The sequence below is a fragment of the Centruroides sculpturatus genome, unplaced genomic scaffold (assembly GCF_000671375.1).
Source record: "Centruroides sculpturatus isolate CEXI.00-Female unplaced genomic scaffold, Cexi_2.0 scaffold41, whole genome shotgun sequence".
Lineage (NCBI taxonomy): Eukaryota > Metazoa > Arthropoda > Arachnida > Scorpiones > Buthidae > Centruroides > Centruroides sculpturatus.
This window is the reverse complement of record NW_019384983.1, coordinates 775,117-792,600: the sequence shown is the minus strand read 5'-3', so window position 1 is coordinate 792,600 and position 17,484 is coordinate 775,117. Positions and strand designations below refer to the sequence as shown.

Genomic DNA, 17,484 nt, shown 5'->3' with positions numbered 1-17,484 from the left:
CTGCACATCTAATCCTAATCACAAAAACGAGACTTCAGACGTCCAGAAAAAATATGGATGGCGGTAATAAAATGTCATGAGTGATAGTAGTTTTACCAAAGCAAACTGTCTAGTCATCATAAGGTGTTCATAAACATGTAGAAGACATCAAAAAGTCTAAATAAAAGGGAGCAAATTAATATAGTATTTTTCAAAATAATCATCCCAACTTTAAATATATATTTTAAGTGACTTTTTTCAGTTCGAGAAACATTTATAAAAGTCACTTTTTATGATACAAATTATCTCGGCTGGATGGCCGAACGGTCAAGGTTACAGCCTACCAATTTGGGGGATCCGTTTTCGAATCCAGACAGGTAGAAAAATACCCAAAAATTTTTCAAGGGTGGTTCATTTAGATACGTCGAGCACTATCCCTCACCATCCAGTTGGCCCATTGTAGGCCTGGTCGAACCCGTAATGAGCCTGCTAGAAAGAGGCCCTTTTAGTGCCCACAGAATGGAAGAGTTAAAAAAAAAAACCACAAATGATCCACAATAAATGAAGTAAGAGAACTTCACGTTGATTCTTCTAGTACTGAAATCGTTTTATTTTTATATTCGGAGTATTGAAAAGTCTGTAGCAACTAGTACATTTTTCGGCGAGTTTTTACTTTTTCAAATTAATAAAATGTTTTACGAAAAATTTCGAAAATTTTGCGATTGCTGAAGCTCTATAATGTTCATTTTACAAACTTTATTGAAGATTATATGAAATATAATTTATTTATTTATCATTTTTACATTATTTGCAGCTATAGAGATAGACGACGCCTTTGTGATAGTAGCGAATTGGAGAATTACAAAAGTTCAAGATAGCGTAGAAGCACGAATGGAGAAAACTTATTCCAAATCTGCAGTTTCTATAACCATAACAACTTTAACAAATATTTTATCTTTCTGCATAGCGATGACTGCAGAATTTCCTGGTGTGAGGATCTTCTCTTATTATGCTACTACTTGCGTGTGCTTCACTTATTTCTACCAGATTATGTTTTTCGGATCGTGTCTAGCTCTTAGTGGATACAGAGAACAGAAATCACTCAATGTATTTACATTCAAAGCTGTGAAAGGTAATGACTTTTTTTTACATTAAACAGATTAAAAGTAATAATAAACAACGCTTTTTTGCCAGATAAATTAGACAGAATTAGATAACCTAATAAATAGGGTATAACAATTTGCAGGGCTTATCACACCAAGGCCTGTGTGATAAGCCCTGCAAATTGTTATACCCTATTTATTAGGTTATCTAATTCTGTCTAATTTATCGTCGTGGGCAAAAAGCGTTGTTTATTATTATCACATAACTATAATTTGCAGTCAGTCAGAGAAATCAAGGAGTACCCAGAAGAATTAATGTCAAAATTAAAAAAGACATAGACAGGAATTCTTTAATTTTAACATTTCAGTTATATATTTTTAACATATAATGGGGAACTGTAAAAACAAAAAATTTTTAAGTTTGCAAAAAAGATATTTATAGCCTAACTTAGGTTAATGTACTGTACAGTAAGCATAACAAGAATAATATAAACGGGTATGGGTACTTAAGAAATTTTTCATACAAATAATTTTATACACAGCATGATGTAACTAGTAGCAGTGAATTCTGAATAGCTTTTGGTGGCATTTTGCATGAACAGAATAATAAAGTGTATTTGTGGTTTGCTATAAATCAGGAGACTTTTTTTTGTAAAAGTTACATCATTCATAAGGAAGGAAACAGAAGGAAAATGTGCTGGAATTGCAGGCCATTTTCCCATTCCAACATGATTTGGTAGATATATAAAAGTTTGTTTCGACAGACAGTATTATCGTATGCTTCAAGAGGGTTGTGAAAATTCCTCACATGATAAGATACATTCATTACTATTTCATACTGCTCGACCCTATTGATAGTATTTTGTCTTTCAAGTAATCCATTTTTTCTCTCTTTTTAACTACTAATGGTGTGTATTTACATGTTTATGTTCATATAGATAGAAAAATAAACAAATGCAAATATCTTCATTTTTGCATTTTATCTGCTCATAACTGATGAGTCACTTTACACCACAAAAGTCCCTATTGTTTGGTGATAATGAAAACAGATGCTCTTCTACAGCCACTCTTCTGAGTTTATGAAACATTGTACTCATGAGCCTGGTTGCCATTCACTGGTGTCACAGGATGATCTTATGATGCATTTTACATCATAAAGTCACAACTCTGACTCAAAAGTTGAGAAAGTTTGTCACAGAATGTAAAAACTTTCTAATATTACTACAATTATGATGAAAAGTGCAATTGTGGTACTGACAACATTATGACAAACTTGATAAATTTCTATTGAGTACAACTGTAGTTGGATTGAAATGAGTACAACTTTTACTCATTTCAATGATAACTTTATTGAATACTTTAGTAATATGTTAAAAGAACAGAAAATTATATAAAATTAGTAGCCTAACTAATACATATTAATGTAAAAAAACTATTTTACAATGATAGATATTTTTGTTCTACAACTGATGAAAATTCTTATTAAATGCATTTGATAAAGACTAAACATTAACACTTGAAAATGTTTGTTCTGCTTCTTAGTCATTAGGAAAAGTACAGTAATTTTCCTAATACAATATTGATTAAATGGATCTCTTACAAATTATATGTAAATAAAAATAAAGCAATTTTTCAGTTTACTTTTATTTTCTTGGCTTTCTTAAATTACAAGTTTATTCTTTATTACTCATTCACATTTACATACATCATTAATGTAATTTCCTATATAAATTAAGTTCCTTCATACACATAGTTAAAAATTATTACCTATTAAATCTTTTGTCCAATATACAACAAATTTTTCACAAATCTAAATTCATCAGTAAAAATAAATAATCTATGAGATTTTGAATCACACATATTTACATAATTTTAATGCAATAATACCTATTTGTGCTATTTTTCTTGCACAGTTCACTATAAGAACATAAAAATGTTCAATTCATTGATTGTTTGCAGGATAATACAGACATTATTTACAATTTTAGATAAGTACTGTATACTTAATAGTGACAAGTTTTTATTTTAAACTTTTGATTAATACAACTTATTTATTTAAAAAATACTAATTAATAAATCAAAATTAATTGTCAAAGTTTTAATAAAATAAAAATTTTGACACTATATTAAATATTATATAACTGAGTAATTTTCAATTTTTTATGCAGAATTTAGATCTTTCTAATCATCATAATGGTATATTTCTGAAGTATTGACTCATGCTTATAAAGTTTTGTAATATTTCTAAATATTATGTTAATGTGTTTTGTCCTGAATGTTTGCTAACTACATTACAATTATTTTGTATCAAATCAAATTTTTTTTCCTCTTCTGATAATAATACACAATATTATCGGTTTGCTTTGACTATGTAAGATAAAAATCTTGCATGTATGACAAATAAGAATGTAATGTAGTTATTGTTTGATATGAAATATTTTCCATTTATTTTGCCATATTTTCATTTTGTTAAATTCTCATGTTAAATTATGAGCAATGATTGTTTTTAACCATATTTCATATAAAAGTCTTTTAAAAATTAATTAAATAGCTTGTCAATTTAATTACACTAAATTCTCACTTTATGATATTGTGTTTTTCTATGCACTTTCCAACTAGTTTCTCCTTGTCTTATTCTTGTTTTGTGTTTCTCCATTTTCTGTTTATGTCAACTTTCTAACTTGGATTAGAATCATCTATTTGAAAATTGATGTATTGATTAATATATCAAAATTAATAAAAAGTAGCCAAAAATTTTAAGAACTGAATTTGTTACATAATTATAAAATTATAATTTAATATCATATTTGAAGCCTTTAAGTTAATATTCTTAATTTTTTTTATTTTTTGGAAACAATGAAGGATTTTAAATAATTAAAAAGATATAATAAAAAATTTATTCATAATATAGTATATTCAATGTTCAAATTAATAAGTATATATAAAATTTTATTTTATGGAAAAGCTTTAATGATTTTAAAGCTTAAAGCTTTTCTGAAACCCAATAAAATTTAGTTTACTTATTATAAATAAGTAATAACTAAATATATATATATTAATTTCTGATAAATTTTTATGCTATTATTTTGATCTACTCACAAAAGCGCAGAGTGGAGTGGAAGTATAACTCAAAAACGTCTTAGAGAACCTTCTTAAATAAATTGCCAGTAAGTTATCACCTTTAGAAGGACTAATGTTCAGGATTGAAAATGTTAGTTGTTCTAAATGTGATAATTTATTGGAGATTTATTTAAGAAAGTTCTCTAAGAAGTTTATAAACTATTATTTTGAATAAAAAATATAAAAAATTAAGATTAGACTATATTATTATTATTATTAATTAATTGGTATTATAAAATTTCAAAATTTTTCTTCTTAAAGATGCTTACATTTTCAATAATATCATCAACTTATAATGTTAATAATTTAATGATTTACAATAACAATTTTTTATTGATATCACATAGAATATCAATTATCCAACTAATTGGGAATCAAAATACTGTTAAGATAATCAAACATGAACAAGAATACCCAAATTATACTAAGCAAAGTATATTTACAACTTAACATTTCATATAATCTTGTATACTATTAACATTAGTTAATTGATTTAGGAAATTATGTGTAAATAATAACCAGCAAATATCAAAATAGGATGTACAATATACAGGTTACCTTCATTTTATGCCAGATTGACGATGAAAGATCCAATATACTTCTCAACTACTTAACAATACTTCACAGAAAAACCAACAGTTAGAATATAATTTGGTTAACTTTAAGAATAAAGTGGATTTATAATTGAAAGTTAATAATATTTTTTGTGTATTTTATAACAATAATTATAAGAATAACATGCATTATTTAAATAATGATTAGAAAGATCACTTCTATATTAGAAATAATTGTTGATATAAATATTTCAATTTTCAATATAAAAAAAAATATTTTAATTTCAAAGATACAGTATATGTAAAGTATAAATGCTGTTCATTTAACGTTAAATAAAATATTTTGGTATAAAATATTTATTTTATTATATTTCACTAAATTTTAATATATTTATTGTAGAAAAATAATTGGATATGTTTATAAACAAATGTAAAGTCAATTATTTATAATCATAAAATTTTAAAATACTTTTATAATATGATGAGATATGAAATAAATATTTAAATAAATAAAATATGTATGAAAAGGATGGCTTAACAAAAATAATTTAACAACAGTACATTCTTTATTTAAAAAATCTTGTAATTTGTACTTTTGATGAATAATACTGATTCTGTAATATGGTTCATTCTTTAAATCATTACATTAATATTAATAATATGCACTTAAAAGTAGCTATGGCATTTTATTCATAAGTTTATTGACAAATTTTAATTATCTGTAATTTTGACAAATATTTTCAATTATCTATTAATTAACTATAAATAATCATGCATTTTCAAATTAAAATAATTTAAACATTTATTTAAAAAATTGGTTTTTAATCTTTTTGATTTAATCAAAATTTATTTTTAATAAATAATGTCAATAGATATGCTGAAAATTTTAATAATTTAATTCTGCAAGTTTTTATTTAGAAATTGTTATCACTGTTAGTGTTAATGATTGTAATTAATATAATAGTAAATTTTTTGCAGAAAGAGTTAGAAGACATGTAGCAGAGAATAACCAGACAAAGAATTACTAGAACTGAAAAAAAAAAATGCTTTGCCATAGTATGCAATTCTAATAATTTATCAATAGAAAATAGACATGAAAGTCTCTTAGATTTATCTGAAAGATTTAAGATATATTTTGAGATTTGAGAAAGAAGCCAAGAATTCAAATCTCTAATATATATATAGAGTTGTACTGAGAAGCAATTTTTAATGTATACTTGAAATTTGAAAGCCTTCAAGAAATCAATTTTATTTCAATAAGTAACTCATTCTTTTATTGTCAATATTTTCATTATTCAATGTTTTGAAATGTAAAGGTAAATTTTCCAAAAAGCATTAAGTTAACTTATGTGGCTCATTACTAAAACAGGCTGACTAAATTATTTTTTAAATTTAAATAATAAAATTAATTCATCAATAAAANAAGGGAGAGGTAGGGATGGAGATAGGGTGGGGTGAAGGGTGGGGAGTGGGTGGGAATGGGAAGGAAAAGAGCGAAGGGGATAAGAAGAGAATAAGGGCACTTGCCGCGAACCGTCCGTACGGAGGGGACAAATTACGAATAGCGTGTAGGGTTAAAAGACCGCGTGAAATTCATAATCTATAGTAACAAATTCATATAGAAATGTATAACTTTTGATATGATGGCCAAGATAATAAAGGCACCAGCATGCCACTCCAATTTTTTATGGTGTTAAGTGCAGTCAACTCAGAAATTTTCATTGATACATTGCAAATTCTCTCTTAATACTTAGCTACTTCATTTGTCATGGGTTCAACCAAGCTTGTAAAGAAAAACATTAATAATGCATAAAGCAATATATTATTTGCTTAAAGACATCATAACCCAGGATTATCTGCATTTGAAGATAAAGACTTATATAATTTAATTTTTTAAGTGAGTCTATTTTTATGTCTTATATAGCTTCAAATTAATATTGCAATAACTATAATTGAATACTGAAACATCATGTATGTCATCTAAACACTAGATAATGTATATTATGATGATGACATATACAGTAGTTAACATATACTGTTATCATTAAAGCTAAAATATCTAGGTTTTATAACTATTTATATTTTTAGTAATCATACCAGTTATGATTTTTAGTGACTAGATGTTCTAGCCTGTTAAAGGAAAAAAAAATTGATAAAGATGCAACACATATCCTTTTAATATTTAGAAAAGCATCTTAAAGCCACAAGGAAGAGCTATCAAATATCTATTTAAATAAATTTATACTAAATAATAATTTCAAAAAAAATTCATATTTTAAAATTATTTTTATTTCTTAGTGCAATAAAACTCTAAATCATCTGAATTAATTGACCTGGATCATCTGGATATATTGCATATGCAGATTATTGGATTTTTGCATAAAATAGTCATTTTTTTTCTCCCTATCCAAAACCGCATTATGCATATTACTTGTGTACATAACTATGTGTAATTAAATGTGGAAATAAAGTATGTTTGTTTGTAGGTATATTTTCTACATTTAGAAAAAAATTACTTTTCATGCATGTACTGTACATATATCTAAATGCCTATTTATTTTTAACAAAGTCAGAGGGCAATTTAGATAATCAGCATCCATATAATTGGAGTTTTATTGAACAATCTTACCCACTTTATATGTTTTTCACAATCATACATTAAATATTTTCTGTATAAGTACTTTCTCCATTATAAAACACTTCAGTTATGTTTTTCATTTATAAGACATTGCATGTATATATAAATTTTTCATTACCCTATCTCACTTAAAATTTTTCCATTTCAAAATAAACAACATGTAAGTGATTATTTAAAAAGAAAAAACAAATATATATTTGCTTCATGTTAATCCACAATGACAGCAAATCACCAGTAAATAAAAGAAAATTTTTGCATTCCACTTTTTTGTAGTGTAGTGAATAAAAATTGCTTTCTAGTTTTTTATTCATTTTTTGTTACTCACTGTCAGTGTGACCAATGGGGAACAAAAGTGTAGATTTCTAGATGAATACCTGGAAATCCACATAAACACACAATTCACTTGAAAATTTAGATTGTTTGATTCACTCAAATTTATGAAGCTTTCCAGCATTCTTAAACAGTGTCTACAAAAATTTATAAAGATAAATCTTGAGTAAAGTAAATTAATCATGAAGTTAATTCACTCTACTGGATTTTCATTACTTGCTTCTTACCTGGGACTATTAAAAAAAAATTACTTTTAATGAGGAGGAGAGAATTTTTGGTATTATTTTTACTTAACTTCATTAAAATTTAAATTATTTTAATTTTTAAAGCCAATAAATAAAATCAAGATACTGTATATTATTTACTCTTAAATGAAAACATCAGAAACCACTGAGTATGCTTATGAATAAAGTAAAATATTTAACTAACGACAGTGATAACAAAAAATATGGTTTGGTCCCTCCTCTCTCAACTTCCACTCAGCTCTGGCCAGTGTATGAGCCACATAACTTTAAATTAGACAGAATTAGATAACCTAATAAATAGGGTATAACAATTTGCAGGGCTTATCACACCAAGGCCTGTGTGATAAGCCCTGCAAATTGTTATACCCTATTTATTAGGTTATCTAATTCTGTCTAATTTATCGTCGTGGGCAAAAAGCGTTGTTTATTATTATCACATAACTATAATTTGCAGTCAGTCAGAGAAATCAAGGAGTACCCAGAAGAATTAATGTCAAAATTAAAAAAGACATAGACAGGAATTCTTTAATTTTAACATTTCAGTTATATATTTTTAACATATAATGGGGAACTGTAAAAACAAAAAATTTTTAAGTTTGCAAAAAAGATATTTATAGCCTAACTTAGGTTAATGTACTGTACAGTAAGCATAACAAGAATAATATAAACGGGTATGGGTACTTAAGAAATTTTTCATACAAATAATTTTATACACAGCATGATGTAACTAGNATATATTTTGAGATTTGAGAAAGAAGCCAAGAATTCAAATCTCTAATATATATATAGAGTTGTACTGAGAAGCAATTTTTAATGTATACTTGAAATTTGAAAGCCTTCAAGAAATCAATTTTATTTCAATAAGTAACTCATTCTTTTATTGTCAATATTTTCATTATTCAATGTTTTGAAATGTAAAGGTAAATTTTCCAAAAAGCATTAAGTTAACTTATGTGGCTCATTACTAAAACAGGCTGACTAAATTATTTTTTAAATTTAAATAATAAAATTAATTCATCAATAAAAAAAAAATATTTGTGTTCTATAAAATGAGATCAACTGGAAATTATATATATGTAAATTATTTCCAAAACTGCAAATTTCAGTTTCTCCAGAACAAATTATTCACATTGAAGAATACTGTATATGAATTTCATAATTTATGCAATTACTGCATAAATAAATAATTACAAAGATAAAATACCTTTGTATCAAATAATGTCTTCTTAATTGTAAAAATCAGAATTTCTAAGAAAAATATTTATAAGAACAGCAAAACCTTAATTTATTATTTATATTTATCAATTTTTTTCTGAATAGTACAGTAGAAGTTTTATATTTCCATTATATTGAATTAATTCCTATTTCTCATTTATTCATAAATAGGTTTAACAGAGAAAAATGTATCCTTTTGAATACATAAAAGTTAGCTTTAAGAACTACCTTTAATACATTGAAAATAAATTGTAACTAATTTAATTATAATAAAGAAACTAATATTTAAAACTAAGTTCAGAACTGAAACACAATTAAATTGCAATAATTAAAATTAAAAATAATTAACACTTTGCTAATAAAAATAACCTCTTCTTCACACAATGCACAAATACAGTAGAGCATCGATTATCCGACCCCCGATTAACCATCACATCGGTTAACCAACCATTCTAGTCAGCAAATTTCAAATGTCCGCTAGTGATGTGGCACTACAATATTTGGGTATGTCTTGGCTACTTTAATATTATTTTCGTTAAATTTTTGCGTGTTTTAGATGGCAACATCGACTTGATCATTGAAGGGAGGCCAGTATTTAAACGAGACTTAATTTTCTAATTATGAGTGGTTGTTTGTTTTGTGAGCAATAAAATAATTTAAAAATAATTTTTAACAATACAATAGCAACGATTATTATTTTTAAAAAATTGTTAGGCTTAACATCGATGAAAACTCAATGCGAAGTTGGTTAATAGCGATATACTATTATACTAATATACTATGCTAATAATATATATTTTTCATTCTTTTCGATTATCCGATTTTTTCAGTTATCCGACCAACCTGAGTCCCCAATTGAGTCGGATAATTGATGCTCTACTGTATACATATATCACTAATAAAACATACTTTAAAGGATTTTATACACACACATCCCTTAATTTGATAATTTCTTTTAATGAACAATGATAACAGTTAACAAGGTAAAATTCATAAAGTACCAGTACTTGAAATTTGGCAAAATTCTGTAAAATTTATAAAATTTAAAATCTGCCCCTCATTTAAAATTTCTAAACATAAAAAGTCTGATAAATTAAAGAAATACTTATTAATGTATATAGTTTGAATAATTATAGATAACATTTCAGGTAGCATAATGAACATTTTGGAATATTTATCACATTTCAAATAATTCATACACTTTAATGAAATATAGTAAACATTCTGAAAATTCTGTATTTTTATGGAATTTATTATGATACATATTATGATGTTTATTATAATAAATTATATGACTATTGATCTCATTCTATAAAGTTTTAAACATTTTATTGAAGTTGTAGTTACTTGTTTCTTCATATATGGAGTGCACTTACTAACCTGAACTTCTTTAAATCAAACCAGTTTTGTTTGTTTTCCATTAAATGTTCCAATCAAAAACAAAATGCAAATCATAGACTTTCTGAAAACGTGATTAATCTGTAAAGTAACAATGCATTGTACACATTCATACAAATACTGTTTATACTAAATATAGTATAATAATTCTTTCAAATATCTGTAGTCATTTTTGACTTACTTCTCTTTATGCAGTGCCGGCCCGAGGAAAGTTTTAGGATGGAGCAAGATCCTATTATGGCACTCCCTCGGTTGACCCTAATTTATAACCTTTAATTTTCTTTATCACTGAGGCACCCCCTAGGACTTAGCACCTGGAGCGGCTGCTCTGTTCGCCCTATGGTAGGGCCGGCTCTGTCTTTATGTATAACTGTTAATATGAATTTTTCATTAATCTAAACACACTAACAAACAGTACCAAAGCATAGATGTGATGCAAATATAGAAAAACACAATGAGACAATATCTAATGATATTCCCATTATTCAAAACAATAGAGACTAGACAAAAAGCATGAAATGAGATTATACAATAAAACAGCTTTGTACAGAATTACTGGAAAGGATAATTCACACTCAAGAACCTTAGGAGTCCAGTGACACTAATACTTTAATGGAAAATTAATGTTTTTGACTGTACCCCGGTCTTCCTCAGGTTTTTAACCAGTAAGATTTAAACATGGAATGCATAGAACAACATGTTTAAAAATTATTTTTAAAAAACCTATGGAATGTATTTTTTGAACGTTTTTTGAACATGTTGTTCTATACGTTCCATAGATTTATTAAAAATAATTTCTAAACATGTTGTTCTGCGCATTCCATGTTTGAATCTTACTGGTTAAAAACCTGAGGAAGTCCGGGATATGGTCAAAAACCTTAGTTTTCCATTAAAGTGTTGTTGTTACTGGACTCCTAAGGTTTTTGAGTGTGAGAATATACAAAAATAATTGTTCAAAATAATGTAATATTTTAGTAAGCATTGAATATATATAAATTTAATTTTAAATTAAAATTTTTTTAAAACTATCATATCATATCATATATCATATTTAACAGTTTTACTTTAAACACCAAAAATATTTTCAATAATGTTGAAATTAAGTCAATATTAATGCAGTTATGCAGTCAGTTCATAAACTTTATTTATTATGAAAAATGTTTTATGAATTTTCTCTTAACAGTTTTTCAAGACTTTTTCAAGCTAACATATCTAAAGACCTTTGGTATTGAAGAATTGAGATTATCAACAGATTATAAAAGTGCCCCAAAGTCTGATTCCTATGTGGTAAATTCTATTATAAGCAAACCATTTCATTTAACATGATAGTCATCAGATCATGATACATCATAATCTTTACTTACAAAAACGAATAAATTTGTGACATCTCAAATTGTATGTAAGGAACCAAAATATAAATACTACTTTCATTAAAGAAGTAATTTTCTGAATGAAACTTTTATAAAATTTTATTACTTAAAAAAAAGAAAAAAAAAAGGAATAATCACACATTACTTCTAATTTAATTTTCATATTTCATTACTTGGATGTTAGAATACCTGACTAGCATCTGATAAACAATAATATACCTTCTTATCCTGTTTGCATTTTATTGGTTTACAATAAACTATTTTTCATCTAAAATATCTTTAGTTCATAATGGTCATTATTAAAAATCAATATTCAATGTAAATTTGTTTGTAAAAAAATATTTATTTAATGCCAAACTATTTTGATTTAAAAAGTTATATATTTTTTCTGTTGCCAAACTGGCCCAAAATTATGTAAAACAAATTTTTTCTTTGATCTTTGCTTAATTATCTAAACTATTCATATAATCTAAAAATACTGGATTATTTATATATAATCAACCTTTTTAGATTAAAAAGTTTTGCATAGATTCTACTGATAGGTAGATGTTAACTGATAGATTTGTATCAGTTAATATAAATAAAATATGATTTTAATTTTCATTAATTTTTTATGATGAGAAATTGAAACATTAAAAATTAAAATACAATATTTCTAAATGAAGACTAAATTAAGAAAAAACAGATATATTAATATTTTAATTCTTCCAGTTAATATATTAGAAATTAAAAGAAATTATTTAAAAGACAGGATGTTGATCTAAACCAGTGATGAACAACCTTTTCTGGATATTGGTTATATGCATTTTTTTTACAGAGTTATAGGCTTTATTTAAGCTTGCTGACCATTAACTTATTTCATAACAGTCATTAAACTACAAAAATAATATATACTAAAAATTTGCTAAGTAGTAATATATAATTTATTCTCATCTTTTCACTGGTCAAGTTTAGTTTGAACATTTGTCATGAATATCAGCTTAATTAGGATTGCATAATGGCACAATGCAGAAAACAGGAAAATAAAATTACATTACCCAAGCCCTGAAGACCACATATTAGGTCCCCACAAGTTGCATATAGCATGTAGACAATGGGTTGCTCATGACTGATCTAAACAGTACTTGTAGGTAGAGAAGTTTAAACTCATTGATAGATTTGAATCAGTTGCTACAGGTAATTTTACTTGTATGATTAAATTTATTTCTAAATTTTTTTTTTGAAAATATGCCTAGAATATTTTAGAAAAAAATTTGCTCAACATAAATAAAATTGCCTGAACTATTTCATGATTTTAAATAGATTTATATTATTACAGATATTGCATGAAAGAATAGCACCATTACTGTAATTACAATACAATTATTTAAAAATTTTTTTAAATTTTAAAACCAGTGTTCCGATATCCATATCCATTTGTAATAACTTTATGATAATCAAGAATAAGAATATATATTATTTCTTTTAGTTAATATCAGAAATTACTATAAAGCAGTGATGAACAACCTTTTCTGGATGTGGGCCACAAGTAAATTTTGTAATCTTCCTGTGGGTCACTTTTTTTTAATGATATGCAAACTAGTAATGCATAGTTTATTCTCATATTTTTACTGATCAAGTTTAGTAATGATTATTACATCAACATTACTAAACTTGATCAGTAAAAGGCAACATTACTAAACCTGTAAGGCAAACTTGGACACTCAAGGTAGCAGCACTACTATCAAGCTAGATTGCAAGAAGCCTGTAACTCGTTCAGTTGATTTCTCAATTACTTAAAAGACTTTCAAGAAAGGACTGCCCCTTTTGAAAACAATCTAGCTTGGACCAAGGATTTGAGCAGATTATGAACTGCATATATAAAAAAACAAAAATACCCAAAAATTAGAAACCTGGAACATTGCAACCTGGAATGTCAGAAGCATCTACCATAAAATTCATAAACTAGATGAAGTCATAAACGAAAAAAAAAAAAATTGCTACAATAATAGAATCAAAGAAAAAGGCAAAAGACATAGATGAAACAAAATTATTTTATACAGTGAAGTAAAAACTAATATTAGGGAAAAATCTGGTGTTACTTTTTATACATAGATCACTTAGAAACAATATTGTTCAATACAGTTTTTAGAATGACAGAATCATAAAAGCAAGAATAAAAATAAACAGAGGCTACCTTCCTATAATTGGGGTGTATGCTCCAGAAGGAAGAGAACAGGAAATGGATAAATTCTACTTATAACTCCAGGAAACTATAAATCAAAATTAACCTTTAGCAATCATCTAAAGGTAACCTCAAAGCAAGAATAGGTACTAGTCCATACAAAATGAACATTGAAAAAGAAAACCCATCTTCAGTAAAGATGTTATCAGACCAAGAGGTTTACAATTTACAATCCACAATTTTAGAATAATAAATATCTTCTTTAAAGTCAAAGCTATGCACAGATATACATGGGAAGTAGAAAGGGGAAGAAAGTATTTTCAATTATATCATCTGCAACATCAAAATGTTAAAGACTGTAACAGGCCCTAAAGTATCTAGAGAACCAGAGATCAAATTGAATCACTCTCTTTAATTTGTAAGATAAAGTGACAACCAAGATGAAAAAAAAAATTAACAATAATAAAAGTCTGCAACAATAACCACCACACTCTTTCAGAGTAAGACTTTTAGATGATGAAAATATCAAAGCCTTTTATCAAAACAGGACAAATGAGTCGTTAAGAAAAATACAAACAAACTAGACCAGTGAAGACCAACCTTAAAACTGTCATTAAACATCAACAAGTTGCATAACTTTTCAGGCTTCACCAGGAAAGTTTGCAGCATGCTTTTTTGTTGGACTCAATTTGCCAAAACTTATATTGTTCCAGGTTTCAAAGAGGAGGTGAACTTCTCTTTGAAGAAAAATTTTTAGGGGAAAATATAAATCTACTAGATGTATATTTTTATTTATTTCAACTAGTAATTATTTAAAATAAAATTGTGCATGGTGCCATTTGTTACAAGATTTTATTAAAAAATAAAATTATATATTATTAATTATTATAAAAAGACAAAAAGCTTAATTTTGAGGGTAGAGATGAATTTAAGAAATTGTAAGTGCCAATAATGACTATAATTTTCATTAAGTCCAACTCCACTGGAGATTTGACATGGCCTCTCTATTTTCCCACCCCCCTCAATCATTAACCACTAAAGTTTAATAGAATTGATGCCTTTTATATATCAATACAAGTTGCTTAGCCAAATTTTGTTTCTTAATCATTACCCAAAGATATTAAATGAAATAGACATCAACACACACACACACAATGAAATTTTTCCCATTTTTTGACTTTTTGGGTTTAGGGAGTGTCAAAACATCAAAATTTACAAAAAACCTGGCAGGTCAAATTTGACTCTCCAGGTTTTTTCTGTGTGTCAATACTTCCTGTTTTATATATGTAACAACTGAAAAAATAAAAGTCTGCAAAAAATGTTTAAGAACAAAAAGAAATGGACTAGGAAAACAGGTCTGAGAGACTGGAATGATGAAATCAAAGAAAAAAAGAATGTAAGAATGGGTTCATTTCAAAGATAATTAATGATAATTTGAAATTGCTGAAATGAAATTCTTCCAAAAGACTGAAGGGTCTTTTGGAAGTCTACTTTAATGGATAAAATAAATAATAAAATCAGATGGAATCTACAGGTAGATTCACTAATCCATACCATTGATAACTACAGATAAAAATCATTTGAACATATACATAGAATGAACCAAGAGATGATCTAAAAAAAAAAAAAATATATTAAACTACAACCAAACAGAAGTCAAAACAGAGGACATCTATGAAAAAGATGGATTGAGTCCAGAACAGGCCACTTGGTCTAGAAAACTTTAAAAGATGAAGTAGTAATTTAGTTTGAATGCTCATCACAAATGTTTTAATGTTGCATAATGACACAAGGCAGAAATTAGGAAAATAATTTTATTTTCCTATTTTTCCAAAACCCCAGGGTCCACATATTAGGACCTCATGGCCACTAGTTGTTCATGACTGCTATAAAGCTATATTAAAAGCTAAATTACAGCAACAAATTTTAAAAAAATATACACAAAATATTTTCAGTTTTATTATAAATTCAAGGAAGAACTGTAGAAATCAAGTAAAACTGCCAAAGCAAATTAAATTTCTCAATCTGTGTCTATTGAAATCTACAAATCTTGAATAAAATTACTTTATTTCATTTAGTGATTGAAGAGATATGAATTTCAATTATAATACAATATACAGAATGAAAATTATATTTGTTTAGGTTATTTCCCAATTATAGAAAGTTTATTGAAATTTTTATAATCTCAGCCAATTTTTGCTTCTATAATCTAATTATTATTTATCTATCTAAAAAATACAATGTCTGTTAATGATTTTGGACACAAATATTTATTATTTACATATTTTTGTATCTTAATACAGTAGAGCAGGGGTGGCCAACCTTTTGCATACCATGCGCCAATTTTTTGACAGACAAGTTCAAATGCGCCATATAACTCAAACACTTTTTATACAGTCTTACGTTCAATGTTAGGGGTTGATAAATAGAGATAAGAATAAATCTGCTTCGCTTAGGAAACAAAAGGGAATAACTTAATCATGCAGTTGAATTAATTAATTTATGACAGTTTATTGAAGCACCAATTTACAATAGTCAACAATGATCTCCTGTATGAGAGGGTGATTGCTTCATGAAGGTGCTATTGCTGCCAGAGTCTCATTTGGTGAAGATTACTCTGCACCACAATTATTGGCACTGAGAACGAGATCAGCTTGGAATAACTTTAATCACAATAAATGTTTTCGGCCATTTACACGCCTGTAAACTGATCGGAAATAAAGATCGCAAGACTCAAAATACATGCATACATTGTAATTTACTATGTGGAGAATACTCATTTTATCTGCAAAATAGACCGTAACGAATTGTGCAACAAATGAACTTGCCAAGACAGACTATAAAAAATTTATTTTTCTATATAATATTCTTAATTGCAAAAAAGCCAAATCTGGCAATTTTGCTCAGAACTAACTGAAGCGCCATTTGTAATCGTCCAATGCGCCACGTTTTGGCCACCCCTGCAGTAGAGCATCGATTATCCAAAACAATTCAGGACTGGGGTTGTTCAGATAACTGATCATTTACAAAAAAATATATTAAACACAAAACTGTACTGTATATAATTTGTATCACACGTCTTACAAATGCACACCTTACATAATGTAATACATTAAACTAGGTCTACAGTTCAGTTTGGCAGGGAGGGGAAGAGTGCTGCAACATCACAGCCCTAGTGGAAATTTGAATTTGCTGACTGAAACGCTTTCGGTTAACCAATGTTTTGGTTGATTGGTATTCAGATAATCGATGCTCTACTGTAATTTAAAATATATTATAATACTGCAACAACACAATCATAATTAAACTAATACTATCAAAACCAAATTTGTTATATTTGATTATAGAAATCTTTGCTAAAATAAAAA

The 17,484-nt window shown here is 26.8% G+C and overlaps 1 protein-coding gene across 4 annotated transcripts in view; it reads right to left on the bottom strand.

Annotated features, from left to right (window-relative positions):
* Window positions 1–2,507: 2,507 nt before the first annotated feature.
* Window positions 2,508–17,484, bottom strand: part of LOC111632871 (protein UBASH3A homolog) — a 43,958-nt gene continuing 28,981 nt past the window's right edge. For 2 of the 4 annotated variants that reach the window (XM_023377399.1, XM_023377398.1), the window contains exon 7: window positions 9,984–10,952. The gene's annotated coding sequence lies outside the window, so the exon portion shown is untranslated. Of the gene's footprint in view, window positions 3,779–9,983; window positions 10,953–17,484 lie in introns of those variants that run through there. The other 2 variants (XR_002757941.1, XM_023377401.1) reach the window with 2 other exon arrangements.